General features: G+C 41.8%; 1 long non-coding RNA gene across 1 annotated transcript in view; it reads right to left on the bottom strand.

The window, feature by feature from the left end:
- The window catches only part of LOC125183483 (uncharacterized), a 34,416-nt gene extending 15,108 nt beyond the window's left edge, over positions 1 to 19,308 (bottom strand). The window contains exon 1 of the long non-coding RNA XR_007165548.2: positions 19,169 to 19,308. This is a non-coding gene — a long non-coding RNA (uncharacterized lncRNA). The remainder of the gene's footprint in view (positions 1 to 19,168) is intronic.
- Between the last annotated feature and the right edge of the window lie 1,294 nt (positions 19,309 to 20,602).

The raw sequence follows: 20,602 nt of genomic DNA on the forward strand, positions 1-20,602 counted from the left end.
TCTCCAAGGGTGGAGAATCGGGCATAGAGCTGAGGGAAGAAACAGAATTAAGAGAATCTGAGTTCCCCTGTGCTCCAGGGAAGATGTTGCGTGCTCTAAGCCATATAAGGCTCATCGCATTCAAGATTTAAGCTGTGACAATAAGGTTAAAGTTGCAGCAAAAATTATTTTAGCAAAGATTTGTGGAAGAAATGCGGAATATAAAGTAGCCTGGAGATTAGAAGCAGACTTCAGACTCTGGCAGCCTGAACACAAGTTAGAGACCTAGGTTAGAGATGAGTGAGCTGTATGTACAAATAGATGTCTGTGATGTTTTTGATATGAAAAAGATCACAAATTATATCAGAAAATACAGGGTCAACAGTAGCAAGAATACCTTGAGGGAGACAAGAGTTACAGTAATATCAGAAGACAGCTGGTAATGGGGCAACAGCAGATCTTTCTTCTCCCTTAGGGACACTGATGGAACAGTAATTACCAGGAAAAGCAGCAAGCTGCAGAGTGTAGGAGTGTCTGTCTTGTAGTTAGAGATGCTGAAATCTGGCATATATAGGAATCGAAATCTCATCTCTGAATCTACAGATGGTGGTCAGGTAAGAGTGAAGATGGGATGAGGAAGGTGGGCAAGAAGGGAATAAGCATGGCAATACAGTGCATTCCTCAAAGAGCTGATGCACTCTAGCTGTGTCCCTTTAAAGGTTCATCTGTTAGTGAAACCACGTCTCTCTAACCCAAATTTTATCTAAAATTGAACCCAAGAAAAGGAAGAGCCTGGGTGTAAATGGATGCGGTTAGATTAGTCCATTAGGTCACCCAAATAATGCAGCATGGCTGTGCTCTTTGATCTCTGTTCTTCCCTAATCTCCTATACAGCAATATTGTGCTGTTTAATTGGTGATCTCTAACCCCTGATGATGTTGGAATTGCAGACAGCATTTGCAGGGATTGCTGGTGTTGGTGTGAAGATGAAATGGGTTAACTGCTATAAGTAATAAGCCACAGGGTAAAAGGAACAGGCGTATATAGTTCGAAGTGACAGTGACTTAAGATGCTTGAAGGCCAGTGTGAGAAACCTGTAAAAGGACTGAGATCAGGGGACTGCTCAGACACTGGTAAATATCATCCCTCTCTATGCAGTGCCAAGGAAGTCCCTTAAAGAGAAGACCAGGCACCAGTAATCTCTACTGTAAGTGTGGGCTGGTTTGTTTAAATAATGCTGTCCCCCAGCAAGACAGTTAAAGGTGAATGCCTGGGAAATAGGATTTTTCCAGTAGGCTGTACATGTTCCATTTTATACTGATTTCTGTGGCTGGGACTTACTGATGCTTGCCTCTGTTCTCACCACTATTTGTCTCCTTTCCAGAAGTAAATGTAGTTTCCTAGGGGATCTTTTTTGTTATTTTCTTTTCCAATGAACTCCAGAGTGATCTGCAGTGTCAGAAGAAAAGCAAACCTCAAGTCATTCTGAATGTTCAGTGGAAAATCATCCATTCCCTCTTGTCCAGCAGGTGCCTCTGGAGTAGCTCACACACAACTCCTTGTGCACTGAGGGCACCTGTGTCTACCCCATAGCTATGGAAGTTGGGCTAAGATGGACCCAGGGAGTAAGGTCTGTCTTCTGCATGGTTTCAAAAGCCAGTTAAGACCTCCAAATAGCTTCCTTTAAATTAGATGGAGTCCTCTGTGAATTTCGTAAGCTGTTATACTGTATTTATATGTAGGCATGAATCATTCTTCTCTTTAAATAAGAGATGAAACAAGTGGCAATGTAAATGTGATTGAAAACAAAAATCCTACACACCTGAATAAATAGTGTGCTTTGCATATTAATGAAGATGTGATGGGATCAGCAGAAAGTACAGCAGTGTAGAAGTGTTAGAGTGTATTTGTCCAGCCTTACTGTAAGAATCTCAGAGGAGCCAGGAATTAAATGTATTTATAGTAGAACAGAGTTTAAATGCCACAAATAAAAACTTTTTTTTTTTTTTTTAAGAGAAATAGAGCAACTGATAGTGCTTTTCATCTTTTAGCTAGGGGTTAAATTACAGAAGTAATTTAACGTCCACGTTCATCTTTCAGGGGACTGCTGCCTGCTTATGCATGCAGCTGAAACCAATATAATAAAGTTTTTCCTATTTCTAAGTGTTAAAACGTTAAATATTGGGAAGCTTTGAAATGCATACTTTTTATCTGAGATCTTTCAAGAAGTAAAATTAACTGCACATCAGACTTTAATGCATGAAACCATGACTTACTGTCCTGAGAACTAATTTAGGCTCACTGCAGATGTAAACTCACCCTCAGTGTGCTACAGGGCCTGATTCAGAGATGGCTGAAGTCGACAGGTCTTTCCAATTACTTTTATGGGAATCAGATGAAGTTTTTAATTAATGCATCACTGAGCGCTCAGACTCATTTAAAAAATTCTCAATTCTAGATATAATGCAGATCTTTCAAAATGTCATTGTACTTTAAAGCTGTTCTGCTCTCTTGGATGAGAAGTTATTTACACTTGTGTGACTACATCTGATATATTCCTTCTTTCCTCACACCATAATATGCCTACAGTATGTGTTTTGATATATTATGTGTATCTTTGAATACATAATATATTACCAGATGGTATGTGATTAGCAGGGTACACTAAAGTAGAAAGATGTCTTCTGCCCTGGGTACATGTACACAGTCTGGCAGTATACATATTTAAAGTGAATATTTCAGAATGTATTTTTAGGAGAGAGAATAATCTGATACGTGCAAGAGTTATGCGTGTGCAGTAAATTGGCTACTCAGGAAAGTTTCATATCTAATATCCTACTCAAAGTATTGGAAAGCTCCCTCTGGTTCATGAGCTTAGCCTGGTGAAATTCTGATTGAGAAGATTTATTGTTTATGTGTCCTTCCCATGCTTTCAATCCCAGTAGCTGAATAGTTAAAATTTAGAAATATCTATTATGCTATAAAATATCTGGCGCCCATATATGAACTCTTCAGGTCTCAGATGTTCTTAGTTTGTAGAAGAGGAAGAAAAGTTTCTGACGGTTTACTGTCTGGTTGGGTGGGAGCATGTAAAAGCGATTGTTTTCTCAAAACGAGTAAGCAAAATGCCAGCTTTGGGCTTCTAAGCAAGGCTCCACTGTAGAGGAAAACTTATGGACGCATTTCAGATTCCTGAAAATTTGACATGAAGCATTGATACAGCATTGCCTGAAATCATGTGATTTGCTGTTATAATTACAGCTGGTGTTGTGAAGAGACCTGAAGTCATGGCCACCTGTTCCTAGCACAGGTTTTTGTCATCAGAAATTGAATGCCATGGGCCAGCCAAACTTTCAGCTCTTAGAAATAAAAATCGCACAGTGAAGAGAAATTATAGACATTCCAGAAGTGTACTGTGTATGGGTCGATTCAGGTCTGGAGGTAGCTGTAGGTTGGAAGTTGATAGAAAATTGGTATAAGAGCCGTAGCTCACGTAAATCAATAAGGCTTCCTTGACTGTAATGGGCTAATGCCAATTTATACCACCTGAAGAGCTATTGCCTAGATTTACAGTGTAAATATAATTACTATGACATAGATTTGCTTTGGTTCACTGAGCTGGCAATGAACAAGCTTTATAGTATTGTATCTTTTTGTTCTTGCTTAAATTGTCTTTCTAGTGGGTGGCTGGAGCTAGAACCCAGACCACAGTTTCTGTCCCAACAGGGTTTTTAACAGTGTTAGCGTATAAAGTAGCTATCATTGCCGTGCGCCGGGCTGTGCCTAGAGGCCGTATGTGCTGTGAGCGCAGCAGGGAAGGTCCATATCCGTGTGTTTGGCACAGCAGGAACCTGCTGACTCGGCAGTACCTGCAGGAGACTTGGTGTTTTTCGGTGGTGGCTGCTGTAAGTGGTTGCAATTAAGTTTTGACATCAACATCTTGCCCTGCATTAGGCCGCCTTGGGGAGTGGCACAACTTGCTAGTTAGTTTTCTTGGTCTCTGCCAGCACAACTTGGAAGACAGCAGGGTAATGATTTACAGATGTGAGGCTAGCTTTGCAATTAGATGGGTTAGAAACTTTAAAAAAATAAGTATTAAAATCCTAAAGAATACGGTGATGTCTGAATAGAAGTGAAGAAATATCTGAGCTTAGGTTATTCCTTCAGACCTGTAATGAAAAGCTGAGGATTGTTACTGTGCAATAGAAACAGAGAAGGCAAAAGTGTCACCTTGTTATTTTCCATTATGGTACATATTGTGTAACCTGGAAGACATTTCATGTCTTTAGCCACAAGCCTTTGTGGACTCCAAAGTAGAATGTCAGCACAGGTCTTTCTGTGCCTGGTTGCAGGCTATCATTTAATTTCTATTACTTTTCCCCTTCTCTGTTCATGCTGTGATGTCCCTGTTGACAGCTAATATCCATAAAGGAATCAATAAAGAATATTACAAATAATAATTAAAGCATGGGTAGTCCATTAAACAGAGTGGGCTTGCGCAGCTGAAGAGACCTGATGCAACTTCAGTGATCTCTGGGTGTAACTGAGAGCAGGATGCAGCCCCTGGCTCTAGGAACTACACTTAAATTATTGTTAAAAGCAGGAAATCATGACTTCTAGTTCTAAGTGGTTGAAACGCCATGTAACTCAGGAAAATTGTGAGGGGGGAAAAAAAGGGCTGAAGTGAGTCCATGATCAACCTTTTGTGTTGGGGGAAAACAAACAAAGAAACAAAAATCAGAACAAGCCTGTTTTCAAGCGCTCTCTGTCGCAACTAAGACCACAATAGTTTCAGCGCTAGCATCTAGCACTCATTTTCCCCAGTATAAATGCACCATAACTTAGCATGATTTCTGTGTTCTTGGGAGGCTCAAGACTTAAATAAAAAGGATGCTCCAGGTCGCAGCTGAGATGTAGTTAACCCTGAGATTGAAGAAATGCCATCCCACCTTGCAGGAAGGATTCCCATTTTGAATAGCTTTCCATTAGTTTTCCTGTGGGAATGGTGTAATACTGGCAGTATTTCTGGAGCTATTATGACAGTGTTAACAAGGAAGCTGCTTAGCTATAGGTCCTTAACACTTGTGTGGTCACTACGGTTCTGTGGCTTTCAGGCTCTGGCCATCTTCTGGCTATTGGAAAAGATTTTTGTCCTTCTCTGATTGAGGTAACTCAGTGTGGCAATAGAAATACGATGCCCGTATTTCAGTGAAGAGTGCATTTGTGTGCATATGCATTGTGATTTTTGTTGTTCCTTAATTCCATATTCTCCCTCAGGTGGCAAATAAATCTAATAATGGTTGTGTTTTCAGCTGACCCAAAATATTCAGATGTGTTTGAAATTCCACACAACATTTTTATTTGTATCCAAGGAATAACCTGGTAGAATAAGCCAGAGTAGGAATACAATTAGAATCGGGAATTCTAATTATTCAAAAACATGTAATTAGAGGTGGCAAAACTTTAAAAGCTTGAAAATGATCGTTTATGATGGAAAACAATATAACTTTGTTTGTTTGTTTTGTATAGTTTTAACCCAACTGTAATTTGTTGTGTGTGACATCAGAAACTATTTGTCAGCTTTCTGCGCTCTCTGAGTTCCTTTACGTCTTAGGGGTTGGTTGCAGTTGCATGTTGTCTCTGCTACTGAACTTTTAGATAAATTGGTGCATCAAAATCCAAATCCTGATTACTACTTAATGACTTAAACGTTGTCTCATCTTTTTTTTTTTTTTTTTTTAGTTTTGCATAATTGTTACTTTACTGCAGAGGGAAACAGATTAATAATGGAACAAAGCAGGAAAGAAACTATGGAAAACTTGGTTTGGATAAAGAACACTTCAGGGAATTTGGAAGACATCCTTTTAGTATTAGGAAGTATGGGTTCTTCCAGCATGAGATGATCCCACCCACAAATAAGTTCATCTGAAGAATGGTTTTATGATGACTCATGGTTCATTTTATAGATACACCTGCAAATTTCCCTGTTCGGACAGGCAACACCAAAAGCCTTTGGCTAAAGGAAGAGGCTGAGTTGAGTTGATGCATGTGAAATCTTTAGAAGACACAGCCAATGGACTGAGTCACTGATATATGAGAGTAGGACCGCAGTAAATTCAAGCTGTATCTGATACAGAGGTAAAACAGCCTTTGTGAAATCAAGCGTTGCGTGTATGCTGGCTGCCTGCCTCCCCCTGCCTGTGGAGTCTGACCTGTTTGGCTATCCAGGGTTGTGACTTGGCAAGTACTTCTTTCATGTATCAGGAGATTATTGTCACTAGCTCATGTTATCTTTGTAAAGCATAACCTGTAGGATCCTGTAGAACAAACCGGGATGATATTGAAAGCAGTGAAATGTGGCTGTAGTGATGAGGAGAAAAATGATAGCTGTAAAAGCATCACAGAGGCACTCTGGCTCGTCAGGCACTGCATGCTGTCATACGTGTGTTTAGGAAGGGATTATTCCTAATGATCAATTCTCACTGCAAGCATGAGGTATGTCAGAGTAAAAGTACTTAGAGGTATGAAAAGCATTGAGGACACAACCATACAAAACTGAAAGCAGGTTATTTAATTTCATAGACTCATAGAATCATAGAATATCCCAAGTTGGAAGGGACCCATAAGGATCATCGAGTCCAGCTCCTGGCACCACACAGGTCTACCCAAAATTTTAGACCACGTGACTAAGTGCACAGTCCAAATGCTTCTTAAACTCCGACAGGCTTGGTGCAGTGACTACTTCCTGCTTCCCTGGGGAGCCAGTTCCAGTGTGTGACCACCCTCTCAGTGAAGAACCTCTTCTTGATGTCTAGCCTAAACCTCTCCTGCCTCAGCTTGACACCATTCCCTTGGGTCCTATCACTGGTCACTAAAGAGAATAGGTCAGCGCCTGCCCCTCCACTCCCCCTCGTGAGGAAGCTGTAGACTGCGACGAGGGCTCCCTTCAGCCTCCTCTTTTCTAGGCTGAACAGGCCCAGTGACCTCAGCTGCTCCTTGTACGTCTTCCCCTCTAGGCCCTTCACCATCTTTGTCGCGCTCCTCTGGACACTCTCCAGCAGTTTCACATCCTTCTTGTACTGCGGTGCCCAGAACTGCACACAGTACTCGAGGTGAGGCTGCACCAGCGCAGAGCAGAGCGGGACAATCACTTCCCTCGACCGACTAGCGATGCTGTGCCTGATGCACCCCAGGATACGGTTGGCCCTCCTAGCTGCCAGGGCACACTGCTGGCTCATATTCAACTTGCTGTGAACCACAACCCCCAGATCCCTCTCTGCGGGGCTGCTCTCCAGCGTCTCATCGCCCAGTCTGTACGTATAGCCAGGGTTGCCCCGTCCCAGGTGCAGGTCCCAGCACTTGCTCTTGTTAAACTTCATGTGGTTGGTGATCGCCCAGCTCTCCAATCTGTCCAGATCTCTCCACAAGGCCTTTCCAGCCTCAACAGAGTCCACAACTCCTCCAAGTTTGGTGTCGTCGGCAAATTTGCTCAAAACACCTTCTAGTCCTACATCCAAATCGTTTATAAAAACATTGAAGAGAACTGGCCCTAAAATGGAGCCTTGGGGGACCCGACTGGTGACCGTCCGCCAGCCTGATGCGGCCCCATTTACCACAACCCTTTGAGCCCTGCCCGGCAGCCAATTGCTCACCCATTGGATGATGTTTTTGTTTAGCTGTATGCTGGACATTTTGTCCAGTAGGATCCTATGGGAAACTGTGTCAAAAAGGGTTACATCTGATTTTGCAAAGTATTCCTAAAATTAAACCAAAGTTTACTATGACCCAAACTCTCAAAGAACATATTTAGAGTGCAATAAGCTATTTTTCTAGCATTTTTCTTCCTTACCTCAAGAATATCAATAAAATTAACAAAACTAACCCTACTAACCTCAACCCTACTCTCAATGCAATCTAACTGTGTAAGCCCTAATGTGCACAGATCATAGCCAGGCCTTTTATGTATTTTCAACATCACAGATGAAAGAATTACAAAAATCCCTGTTGTTATATATTGGTGTCCAGATTTCTAAACTTTTTTTTTTTCCTAAATAATTTGAAAGCATTAGTGCTGCAGGGCTCAGTTTGTTTTTAAAGCTACCTGGGATGAATATTAGAGCTATCAGGAGCTCATTCTGTCATTTCATGCAAAAGTACATATATTGAGACCCCATTTATTATACTTGAGTAATCAATATATTAATAAAAGTGAAAGCAGAGAGTTGGTTAATTATTACCATTAACAGAGCAAATGGAAAGGAGAAGAAAATGCCACCATTCAAACAATACCAATTCCATATAAGACAGAAAATCACTTCCAACGGCAACCATTAAACATCTAGAGGACAAAACATACACGCATAGTACACTGCTTAGAGAAACCAGAGTACACCACACCAAATCTACTCCAACTGTAATGAGAGTAAAGTGCCTCAGAAGCAATCTAATCAATAGCTCTGCTTTTCTACAAGCACACACTCTACAAAAGCAGACTTCTTTGTAATAAATAGATCCTTAATGCATTGCATTAAGGGTAAATACAACCAGCTTAATAAACACACTTATTCCCGCTTTAAAGATAAAATGCACTAATAAAAAATGCACACATATAAAACTCAGGAGAACAAGTTTCTACCACAGAAATTACATGAAGGGAAGTCTGTTACTGCTCTTACTAGAGAGTCCCTAATTAAAGGCTCATGCATTCCTGCATCAAATTAAAGATACATGTTTAGCTTGTCCTAAAAGCTGCCCAAAGTTTCAGCTACGTGAAAAAAATTTGCTTTACTGATTACACAGGGTTCTGTAAAAGTTACAGCATTATCTTAGACTTTGATAGGATTCCAGTCCAGCAGTCCACCCACTGCCTGTCCTGCATCTATTCGCACCGCTTCTTCCCACTGCTCTGCAACACCCAGCTAACCTCTTTCCACCCACCCCTCCCCATTTCTTAACCATTTACGAGCTCAGTTTCCCAAACACTGGAACACATTCATCTGCATTTGAACATCTGCATTCAGAGCTCCTATAAATGCGCAAAATTTATGCCACTTCCTGTCTTTTTCGGGTACTGTAAATACATATATGCCACTTAAAAACCTGATTAAAAACCTAGCTGTACCTAGCTTTGAAGTTTCCCTCCCACCTGGAGGTCCCAACACCACTTGTTGCCGATGAGTTTCAGAAACGGATTTGGGTCCCTCTTGGAGTTTCCCAGCAATTCTTTGCACTGCTCATCTTTCACGACACTTCTCCTGGCTGTCACTCAGTGGAAAGTCAGATCTAACACTTCTGTGCTCTTCCAAAACACACTGCCACTATTCTACCTCTGTTCCCTCTCATGTCTTATCAACAGCATTAGCACTGTCGACACACCTCAGGAGAAACAGCCTCACAGCCGTTATCAAATGCATCGATACTGCGGTATATAGTAAGGCCCGAGTTCCACTGGAGCACTGTTCACAACACATTGCTTTCCCACTGCACCTGAAAATGCTTCCCCTTGACCTTGAAATCAGGAGCACAAACGGTTCCCCCTAACACTGCTCCTGCATGGACATTTCTTGGAGCAGCACTCGCCTTGCACAGCGGAACAAGCTTTTCGATCTCTCCTGGCATACAACCATGGTATGCCAGCAACTATAGCAAAATTTTTCCTGTGGTTTGTTCTATTCTCTGCATTTTCAATTTTTAGCCTGATGAAAAAAAAAAAAAGATGCCTGTCTATTGGACTAAAGCAATTTTTTTTCTAAAGAAAAGCTAGAACCAAAGGAAAACTGTTTTGAACATATTAGTCTGTAAGAGCTTATACTGAATTCCAAAAGCTAAACTGTCTCTATACACACACACCATTCTTAATCATTTATGACCTTGAATTTGTGCTACAATTGCATATTATATTTCTTGATGTGCCAAAGATCTTTTAGAACCCATAAATGCAAACCAGTTGCTTCATTTCAGTTTACTTTCACCCTGAAAAAGTGGCTCCAACCATCAGAGGGCAGCATTTCTGGCTCTACAATACTGAAGATGCTGCTGCATAACCAAACTTTGGTTTATTATAATTTAGACTCTCATCACTTCAATCTTATTCATGTTGTGAGAAAACAGATTTTTTGCCTTCTGAGATACTGTGCTTGCAAACTCGGAAAGGCAAGAACAGACACTCATCGGTATTGGCTTACAAAATTGGAGTATTTGCTTTCCTAGTGTTACAAAGTTCCTGTTTTAGATATAAAGATTGCTCTCTATTTGAGACCCTATGCACAAAAGGTTGACAATTCTGCCTTTAGTTGGACAGCATACAGGATCTTGTGCATCTCTAACCCCTCTCCTTCTACGAAAGACTTTTCAAACTTCATTTTTAACTCGCTTTGAAGATGAAGGCACATCTGTTTCCAGACAATGTTTTCCTTAGAAGGTGCTGAATAAATCAGTAGATCATCCAATTACCCTAACAAAGTCTTAACAAATCTGTTTAGTGAAACCTCTCTGCGCTGACCCGAGATGCACAACATAAGTGCTAAAAATTGTCAGTAATTATCGAAATCCCCATTTCACCTACTGGTCTACAGGAACATACCAACATCTGTAGGACTACCAGTTAAAGCTACCTGACCCAGGCAGCCTTCTCCAGAGCTTCCAACTTCCCTTCTCTGCCAGAGCAGGGTATTTTCACCCCCTGTGGCCAAATACAGACCCTGGGACCCTGCAGGTAAGCACTGACTTCTGGCACAAAATGGGGATCTGGATATTTTCACAGGAGATGTGTCCTGAAATCTTGTCAGGAGAAGAAACCCAGGCCTCCATTATCTTAGACTAGGTAACCACCCAGTGAGCTGATCTGCAGCTGCCACCACCTTCTCTAGCCACAGCTTCGGTACAGGCTGAGCCATTGCAAACACCCCCTGGATCAGGCCCTGCAAGCACCATGCGTGGGGTCAAGTCCTAGGGACTGACCTTGATGGTAGGCTTAGAGAAAAACCTGGGCAGCCAAGAGCACCGCAGCAATTGCCTGTCCAAACTAAGGCACATTGACAGGTGACGCAAGAGAGCTTGAAATTACGTTAAAGTGACCTCATTCCATAGCTAATTTGACTGTTGCTTCCTCACCTGTTCCCTTAAATATCTGAAGAAATAGCTGGTCACTCAAAACCTTCTTGGCCATCGGCATTCCCAAGGCTTTGTTCCCTTTTTAGGGGCATGTTAAGACTTTTGTGTTCCTATCTAAGTAACTACTGTGCCTGTTTTCTATCAGATCTTCTAGTTGTCCTCTGTGTCTCTGAGTTAGATAACAAACAAAAATTTAATATTACGGATTCACAACACCGAGAAACTCTGATAGACAGCAGTGGAGCTAAGAGAAAATGGTGCTCACCTTTCTAGCTGGCCTTTTGCAACAGTTCTAGGGGATCCCCAGTTTTGCCCTCATAACAAGGTTCTCTATTGATTTACTTTCCAGTTGGCCCATTATATTATATTTTAGTTATTTATACAGCACTTTCAAGCAAAATACTGGGAAAGGATAACAGAAGGACACAGCAATAAAACAAAGTATAACAATTAGCAATGACAAAGCCATGAGCCAACAACTGGTGGCCTCAAGTGAGTACAAAATATTAGGCTGACATGAAAAGGCATAAAATCTATGGACAAAATGCTTTTAAGAAGTCAGGATAAAAGAGGCATTATAACAAGACATTAAAGGTGCAAAGAGCAACAGATTAACAAAAAAGGAAAATCCAAAATACTGGGTTCAAAAGAAAAAGCATAGTATCCAATTTATACATAGTATTTACAAGGATTAAAAAAAAATAAAAATGATCACATGGGAAAACTAAGGAAGAGTAAGTTTCAGTCTGGGTAAATGATTAGGCAAAGAAGTCAGAATTTATCACTAAAATACAAAGATTAAAGTGAAAAGATGTCTCCGACCTAACAAGACATACTGGGACTTGAACGTTCAGTTTCTAGATCTGTCACAGACATGCATGACCTTGGTCAAATCACAATAACGCTCAACTCTCATCTTGCAAAATGGAGATGCTAGTGCTTCCTTTCTAATTTACATTTAAATCATGAGGAAGACAGCTGCTTACGTACATCTACATATTAGCACCAGCTGCCGCCCAGGCCTCATTTTAGGTGAAGCGTTTGTGGATCAAACACTAAGTGACTAGCTAGGACAGTGAGAAGAGAGTTGAAACATGCCTGGGAAAAGAGAACACTAGATATACATCCTGCTTTAAATCTGGCTGAACAAAATAAATTAAAAAATAGGATGCTTTAAGAGAATGACACAATGAAAGTAATGGTAATTTAAAAGAAAAAAAAAAAAAACACAGACCTCCCAAAAGCAGGCAACGGACCTAAGTACCAACTGGTAAAGAGAGAACTTACAGGATGTTCCCTCCAAGTGAACTTCTATCAGACTTTTGTTTCCTTGGAAGCTACTTTCAGATGAAGCTAGGGATGATGCTTGACTGCGGTGTTTTATTTATACTGAGACATAACCCTGACATGAACTGACAGGTAACAGAGATGCACGTCTTCATCCTCTACTCCTATCGGAGCACCAGCTCCACTAGTTTCCAGAGCTTAAGGACCCTCCTTCCCCTCTCACAGGTATATCCTTCAATTCAGCAGCAAGCAGCTTCTCTATTTTAATACATTTTATGAACTTGCTAAAGTACATTCTTTAAATCTGCACAAATCCACCTCCACTCAGCACACCATTAACGTAGCCCTGCTTACTGTAAAGCCTTGCTAGCTATTAAGGAAGATACATTAAAAAAAAAAAATCACTAAGGTGGCTCAGGCAGAACAGGTATCAAGCTGCCTGTATTACTTCCAAACTGGCTGACAGTGTTATATGCCAGCACAAATTATCTCTGAGTAGTTCTGCACATCTGCAATTTTTAGTACCCACTTTCCACACACACCCCCTTCATCCTTATTCCCATTAGGAATAGCCCAGATTCTTTAATTGACAAGAGACTGCCCACAGTTTGACATTTTTATGTTAAACTAACAGTCACATTACTTTTTCATTTTTAAAAGGTACTATTCTTGATCAGCGCCAACACACATATTATTGAGTGCCTTTCAAAGATGGCATTTAAATATTGCTAATGGAATTTCTTTGTAATCAGTCCCAGAGAGTTTAGCTCTACCGCACAGCAAAGCCTTCCTAGCATCTGCCATCGACTCAAATAACAGAAGATTCATAACTAACTCTCACTTCAGTTTTTGTAAACATGATAAAACAAGAAAGTAACTTTTCAAAAGAAAGCTTGTGAGTGGTGCACTGGTAAATCTCATCTGGAATTGAGCAGTGTTTGGTGAACCTCTGAAGACTTTTCTGAACATGGCAATTAAAATAACAATTATGCAAGGAACTCAAACGCATTTGGATTTGTTCTCCATTGTCAGGCTCCTTCCTTTGTCGACAGAGATAACTCTATTATTAACCTTACCACAGATGCATATTGCAGCACTAACAAAAGTGGTTTTCAGGCTTAGATTCTTTTCCTCTTACTTTACAGAAATAATCTTATTACCCACTCTTGAAGTTAATATGTTATTGAAATAAATTCTAGACAAGGACAGGTTGGTGGGTTTTATTGTAGAAAACAGCCAACCAGCTTCCTTTAATCTGCTTTTACTGAGAAAGCAATGAAATATTTTTAACACTTCAAAAATCTGTCAGCCTAGTTTGGATTAAAAAAAAAAAAGGAAGGAAGCTGTTGGCTTTATTTGGGGTAACATTACTCTAGGGATCACAGACCAACGTTAACAGGGTTGGCTGTACCCTCTGCAAAGCAGGGACAGCTACATTTCCCTAGTTAATACTACCCTAGCACAGCTACCTTGATAAATACTAATGAATCAGACCCTCTTTCTATCTGTGCAATGGAATGTAAATTTGGCATCAGTGCAAAACACAAATTTTAAATGCAGGGGCAATTTAAGTTAAACGCTGCCTTACAAAGAAGTTTCTGATGGTGCAGTTACTAGAACTTTCCTCTTGTAATTGAGACCTGAATCTCACCCTGCATACAGCATGTCTTAACAAAACAGACGAGCTGGCTCTGTCCATGGCTCATACCAGCTACTTCAAGGAAAGGAAAGAAAACTCCTCTTTATGATATTAGAGAAACTTTCTTACAATGCTTTGCAAGCTGTGCTGGCCTGACAATATCCAGCCCTTGAGAAAAGGTAACCCATCCAACCCAATCGTGGATTTTTATTTCATCTACACTGATGTCTCATCTACTTATTTAATATCATGGACTCAGCAGTATGTTATGCCAATGGATTCCACAGGCCAAAATATCCTTTAAAAGTTTATTGCCTCTTGGTTTCATCAAAACTGAGAATCAATCAACGATTTAGGTTGGAAGGGACCTTAGAAAATCATCTGGTCCAAATTTCCCATTTTCCAGAACAAGTTGATTCAAAGATCAGTAGGATAAATAAGAGTCCCTGATTTTATGCACTTCTCTCATGACCCCTTAAGGAAATTAGAGGGGGAAAAGGATTTTTGCTCAGGAGTTAGTGGGGCTAGATAGGGCTTTAAACTAGAGTCAAAGGGGGAAAGGGATAAAAGCAGGCACACCAGTGATAAGCTAAGGGATGGTGTGCTAGAATCAGAGGGACTGTGTGCTAGTGAGGTCCTTCGGTCTGCTCCACAAGGTGCTGTGTGTAGGGAGCTGCATTTGAAGTGCTTCTATATAAACGCACGCAGTATGAGGAATAAAATAGATGAGCTAGAAGTCTTAGCCCAGTCCCACAGCTATGATATCATCAGCATAAGTGAAACCTGGTGGGATGAGTCCTGTGGCTGGTGTGTTGCAATAGATGGTTACAGGCTCTTCAGGAGGGACAGGCAGGGCAGGTGAGGTGGGGGGCTGGCGATGTACGTGAAGCAGGGGCTGGAGTGTGTGGAACTTCAAGTTGGCGATGCCAAAGTTGAGAGCCTCTGGGTAAGGATTAAGGGAAGAACAAATAAAGGGGATGTCGTTGTGGGAGTCTATTACAGACCACCCGGCCAGGACGACAACGCCGATGAATTATTCTTTGTGGAACTAAGAGATGCCTCGAGATGAACTCCCCTTGTCCTCATGGGGGACTTCAATTTGCCAGACGTCAACTGGGATTACCACACGGCCAACACGAGCAAGTCCAGGAGGTTCATAAAGCACCTAGATGATAACTTATTGGTGCAGGTGCTAAGGGAGCCAACTAGGAAAGGTGCCCTCCTAGATCTGTTGCTGGAGAACAGAGTGGGTCTTGTGTGGGACGTGGCAATTGGCGGCCGTCTCAGTCATAGTGTCCGTGAAGTGGTTGAGTTTAAAATTTTTGGCAACAGAAGGAAAACTGCCACCAAAACTTCAGCCCTGGATATAGGGAAAGCAGACTTCAGGCTGCTCAGGGAACTAGTCAGCAAGGTCCCCTGGGAAACTGCTTTTGAAGGCATTGGCGTCCATCAGTGCTGGTCAGTCGTTAAGCCCTGCCTCCTAAAACCACAGGATCAGGCAATTCCAAAATATCGGAAGTCAGGCAGGCGGGGCAGAAGGCTCGCCTGGATGACCAGGGATCTTCTACTGGAGCTTAGGCGAAAAAAGAAAACAGGTACGGCTGCTGGAAGGAGGGTCACGCAACATGGAAGGAATACAGGGACACTGTTCGTGTTTGTAGGGAGAAAATTTTTGTGACCAAAGCCCAATTAGAGTTGAAGCTGGTCAAGTCTGTTGGAGACAATAAAAAGTTTTTTTTTATATATGTGAACAGAAAAAGGAGGACCAAAGAAAACACAGGTCCGCTACTTGATGGGGAAGGTCACCTCACGGACAAGAACACAGGCAAAGCAGAGATGTTTAATTCCTTCTTCGCCTCCGTCTTCAACGCTGATTATGGGCTTCGGGACCCAGGGTGCCCTGAGCTGGAGGACCATGACGGTGGGAATGACAAACTCCCAACCGACCCTGAATGTGTGTGGGATTTCCTGCTCCACCTGGATCCATACAAGTCCATGGGTCCGGATGGGATTCATCCCAGGGTGCTTAAAGAGCTGGCGGATGTCATCGCGGGACCTCTCTCAATTATTTTTCAACGGTCTTGGGAATCTGGAGAGGTCCCAGTAGACTGGAAGCTGGCAAATGTTGTCCCAGTTTTCAAGAAGGGCAAGAAAGACGACCCTAGCAATTACCCACCTGTCAGTCTCATGTCAGTGCCTGGTAAAATTATCGAGAAGATAATCCTTGAGTTATTGAAGCACACCTGGGGGACAATGCAGTCATTGGTCCCAGCCAACATGGGTTCATGAGGGTTAGGTCCTGCCTAACAAATTTGATTTCCTTTTATGATAAGATCACCCATCTAGTTGATCCAGGGAAACCACCTAATGTGATCTTTTTGGACTTCAGCAAAGGTTTTGACACGGTTTCCCATAGGATCCTACTGGACAAAATGTCCAGCATACAGCTAAACAAAAACATCATCCGATGGGTGAGCAATTGGCTGACGGACAGGGCTTAAAGGGTTGTGGTAAATGGGGCCGCATCAGGCTGGCGGACGGTCACCAGTGGGGTCCCCCAAGGCTCCATTTTAGGGCCAGTTCTCTTCAATGTTTTTATAAACGATTTGGACGTAGGACTAGAAGGTGTTTTGAGCAAATTTGCCGACGACACCAAACTTGGAGGAGTTGTGGACTCTGTTGAGGCTGGAAAGGCCTTGCGGAGAGATCTGGACAGATTGGAGAGCTGGGCGATCACCAACCACATGAAGTTTAACAAGAGCAAGTGCTGGGACCTGCACCTGGGACAGGGCAACAAAACTCACTTTTCCTGATAAAGTTGAAGTGGTCTTTTTTGTGTATTTTCCCTTCTTGACCCTGTTTTCTCAGGTCCTCACTCATTTATACCATACACTACTCCAGATACAGTGCAAAATCACTTGCAGGTTTCCAGTTGGGAGTTTTACTACAAGACCCTTTGCTTCCAGCTTTTTAATCCAAGATTCTCCATGTAATACAAGTAAAGAAACTTGCTTTCTGAAAATTGATGTAGTATGTATGGGAAGTAGTGATATGCTGTTTTATGACAAATTAAACATTTCTGCTATGGAATGTTGTATGCATTTGTTGTTGTTGTTTTGTTAAATAAAAAAGCATGCATCCTTATCTTTGCAAACTAGGGAGATTGGAGTTCATTTTTTGGAAGACCTTTCTGCTTCCTCTCCCTCCTTTCCCCGACTGCAGCACAAGCAGCAATGGCAATGCCTGTGCTGTGCACAAGCACAGAAGGATATGAGTTGGAAGGGTGGGGGAAATCAGAAATATAGCATTAATTTCTATAGGTAGGAAGCTGTGTGTACCTTTCACAGCCCTTTCACCTTTCTAGTACTGATCTGCAGCAGCAACATCAGAGACTGAGAAATATAATAGCTACATCTCTTGAAAAATCAGCATTCACCTCATTTTTAGGACAAATTCTTAATTTTTTGAAATTTTTAAAAATTCTCCCAGACAAACTTTGTGAAATTTTGAGTAGTATGGCATCCCATCACAGTGCTTTTAAATTCCTGCCGGCAGTCTTAGGAATGCTACAGCTATGAACAAGTTTGTAAACAAAAAAAAATAGGCTCTAGCAAGCCTGAAAATTAAAGAGCTTTGGACAGCTTTCTCTGAGGTAAAGAAAATAAAGTAACAAATTGAAATTCAAGTCAAATTTCTTTTATTTGTTAGATGCGTGTGGATTTCTTTTCTGGGGAGTTAGATATGTAATTTTATCTTCCTTTGTTGTGCCTGAAAGACTGCAAATTTTCTGTGTTGCCTTTTCAGCAAGGGAAATGCTAGTACCTGAACAGCCACAACTTTACAACTACTGTATCAGGACTGGGGCTTGTCAAACAATCAAAGCTAATCCTAAATCAGGGTTATTCCTCTGGAAAAACCTTCAAATTTCTGTTGTGGAAAGCTAAACACATTTTTAATTTTCCAATGAGTGGGAAATAATCATTTTTTGAAGGAAAGGAATATTTTAATTAGTAAATAAAGTAGGTTTCTATTAGAGACAGTGATAATGGGTTGATGTTCTTTCCCTGTTCTAAGTAGCTCCTGCAAATTTACCGTTGAGAAGCTGAGAAGTTCTTTGGTAGGAGTTTCAGAGTATATATTAATAAATAATAAATTTAAGAAAATGTAAATCTTGCTTTTCCATTTGCATAACCAGTGCCATACACTGAAGCTGTGGACATGGGTGTTGCTCCTCAGTAAGCCAATGTACAGATTCCTGGTGCCTGTTTTTCCTCTACTGAGATGCATTCTTTAACCATGTAAAATTGCCTATATTGGGCCGAATGTAACAGATTAATTATTTTAGTATGTCTGGGGAACAGTGTAATCAAAGCAGATTCTATCAGTTGTGCAAGTAGTTATTCCTAGCATTTGTATCCCTGTCATATTTGGGATCTTAAAATACTAGAAAAGCTTGATAACCAAAAAACTGTATGAGACTGGAAGACAAAAAAAGTAATATTAGCCCTGGGTTATCTTTTTGATGATTAGTATGGCTTATTTTTTTCCATCTGTCTCCTGCTCCAGAAATGGTATTTATTGAAAGGCTTCAATATTGATTCCTGCTGCCCCACTGATCCCAAGCACTAAAGTAATGGCAGGTGTTTGTGCCTGCACCCTGGTGAAAACAGAATTGCTGTCTGCAAGAAAAAGTACGACCATTTACTTGGAAAATGTGTGGGATCTGGGATTCCCCCATAAGTACTTTCCAAGGTTTGTCAGCCTTCTTACCAAGATCCATCTTCATGCCTAAATCACATTTATTTATTTATTTAATTGCCACATTCCTAGATTTAGCCAACCTGCCGCTGGCACGGGGGCCAAAACAAGCATTGTTTTCCATGTAAATCTTCTTTGCTAGATTGAAAGACCCTTAAGCACTTTGTCTTTCTCTGGCTGCAGAGACAGGTCCATACCCACAAGTGTTTCTTCTGTAGCAAAACCACAGCATTGCACGTGTGTGGTATTGCAGTGTTTGGGAACCCAGTCCTGGGAAGGTACCTAAGCTCAGATACATGACAGTGCTTATACACATAGCTGACAATGCTTTTACATGTGTTAACTGTAATAACACTAGTCTGAATCTCATTTGCACGTTTTTGTGGTACTTACATGCCTGGCTGGATTGGGGGGCCCCATGCAGCGCCAGCTCCTCTTCCCGCTCTTTCGTCCAGGAGAGGCCAGAAGCCATGTTGTCAACTCAGAGTCGCTGCTGCAGCCTTGCGGTGGTCTCCTCGCTGCTGGTTTCTCTTAATTTAAACCTTTTTCTCTTACCACGTGTGCCCCTAGAGCCCCCATTTTCCGCCATCTGCCTTTTGGGGGAGGAAGTCCAGTCTGGGGGGCTGGGTGGGTGTTCCCTCAGCCACCTGGGGGGAGCCCATCCTGCCCCAGCTGCTGTCCGCTCCAGAAGGTTCCACAGAGGGCCTCTGGGCCTGTCAGCGCTTCAGGGGCAGCCAGTGCCTCACTTAGTGCCTGTGACTGAAGGTGCTTCTGGGGCTCTCCAAAAAAAAAAAAAAAAAGTTGGAAACAACACAGCTTTGGAGGGAAAGCACGCTCTCTGCTTTGGTGGGGGTTCAGTCACAGGGTTCACCCCTGGTGCTGTGAGAAGGGCAGTCTCCTGCTGTGGGCTGGAGGAGCGGTGGCTGCTTGCTAACAAAATGGCAGAAATGGTAGGAGGAGAGGGCCTGGGCAGTGAGCAGCACCAGGTAAGGGTGTGGAGATTGGCGTAGTGGGAACCAAAAGGGCTGCTCCTTGGCCAGGGGAGGGTGGAGATGGAGGTGCTGCAGGGTGCTTCTTATCCTAGGACTGGCAGGGCTGCTGAAGGCCAGAAAGTGGGGAAACCTCCTGAGGGCAGTCCCACAGTGATGCTGAAAGTATGGCAGGGTGAAAACATACTCCAGTACACTGAACCGAGCTAATACCACATCACTTGCTAGCCTATCCTTACTGATTCTTAAATTAAGTTTTCTTTTATGGATTTGTTTTGTTTTGAGGATTTAAAGATTCTTGTCCCTTTCTTTTAGCAATTATCTTTTTGAACTACAGCTGTGGAGCTGTGCATCTCTCCCCCGGGCTGTGGGGCTCAGGTAATGGCAACAAGCGCCGCACCGTGGGTCAAGGAGCAGGCACAAGAAAGGCTTCCCCCTGGCAGAATCATATTTTATTCCGTGGGGAGACAACATTTCTTTGCAAAACACTCCTCTGGCTTTAAAATAATACATAATAACTATAGAATTACCAAATGTCAGGTAAACAAAAAGTTATTAAGGATGACCTTATTAGTTCTATCTGCAATTCGCAGAGCGAGGTAATTGTCAAGTCTCACTGTTATTAGGTTGAAATAATAGTTTTGGGACCATCAACATTAAAATTTCATTATGATGGGACAAAAAGGCTCATGTATAATCAATAGTAAGAATCCATTATTATTGACTTGAAATGAATGAAGCATGAACACATTTGTGCAGATACGAACAGTTAGCAATCTTTTGAATAATAAAGAATTAACACTACACAGATAATGTCATTCTGGGAATTGGACTCGAA

Source organism: Anser cygnoides, chromosome 5, assembly GCF_040182565.1.
Source record: "Anser cygnoides isolate HZ-2024a breed goose chromosome 5, Taihu_goose_T2T_genome, whole genome shotgun sequence".
Lineage (NCBI taxonomy): Eukaryota > Metazoa > Chordata > Aves > Anseriformes > Anatidae > Anser > Anser cygnoides.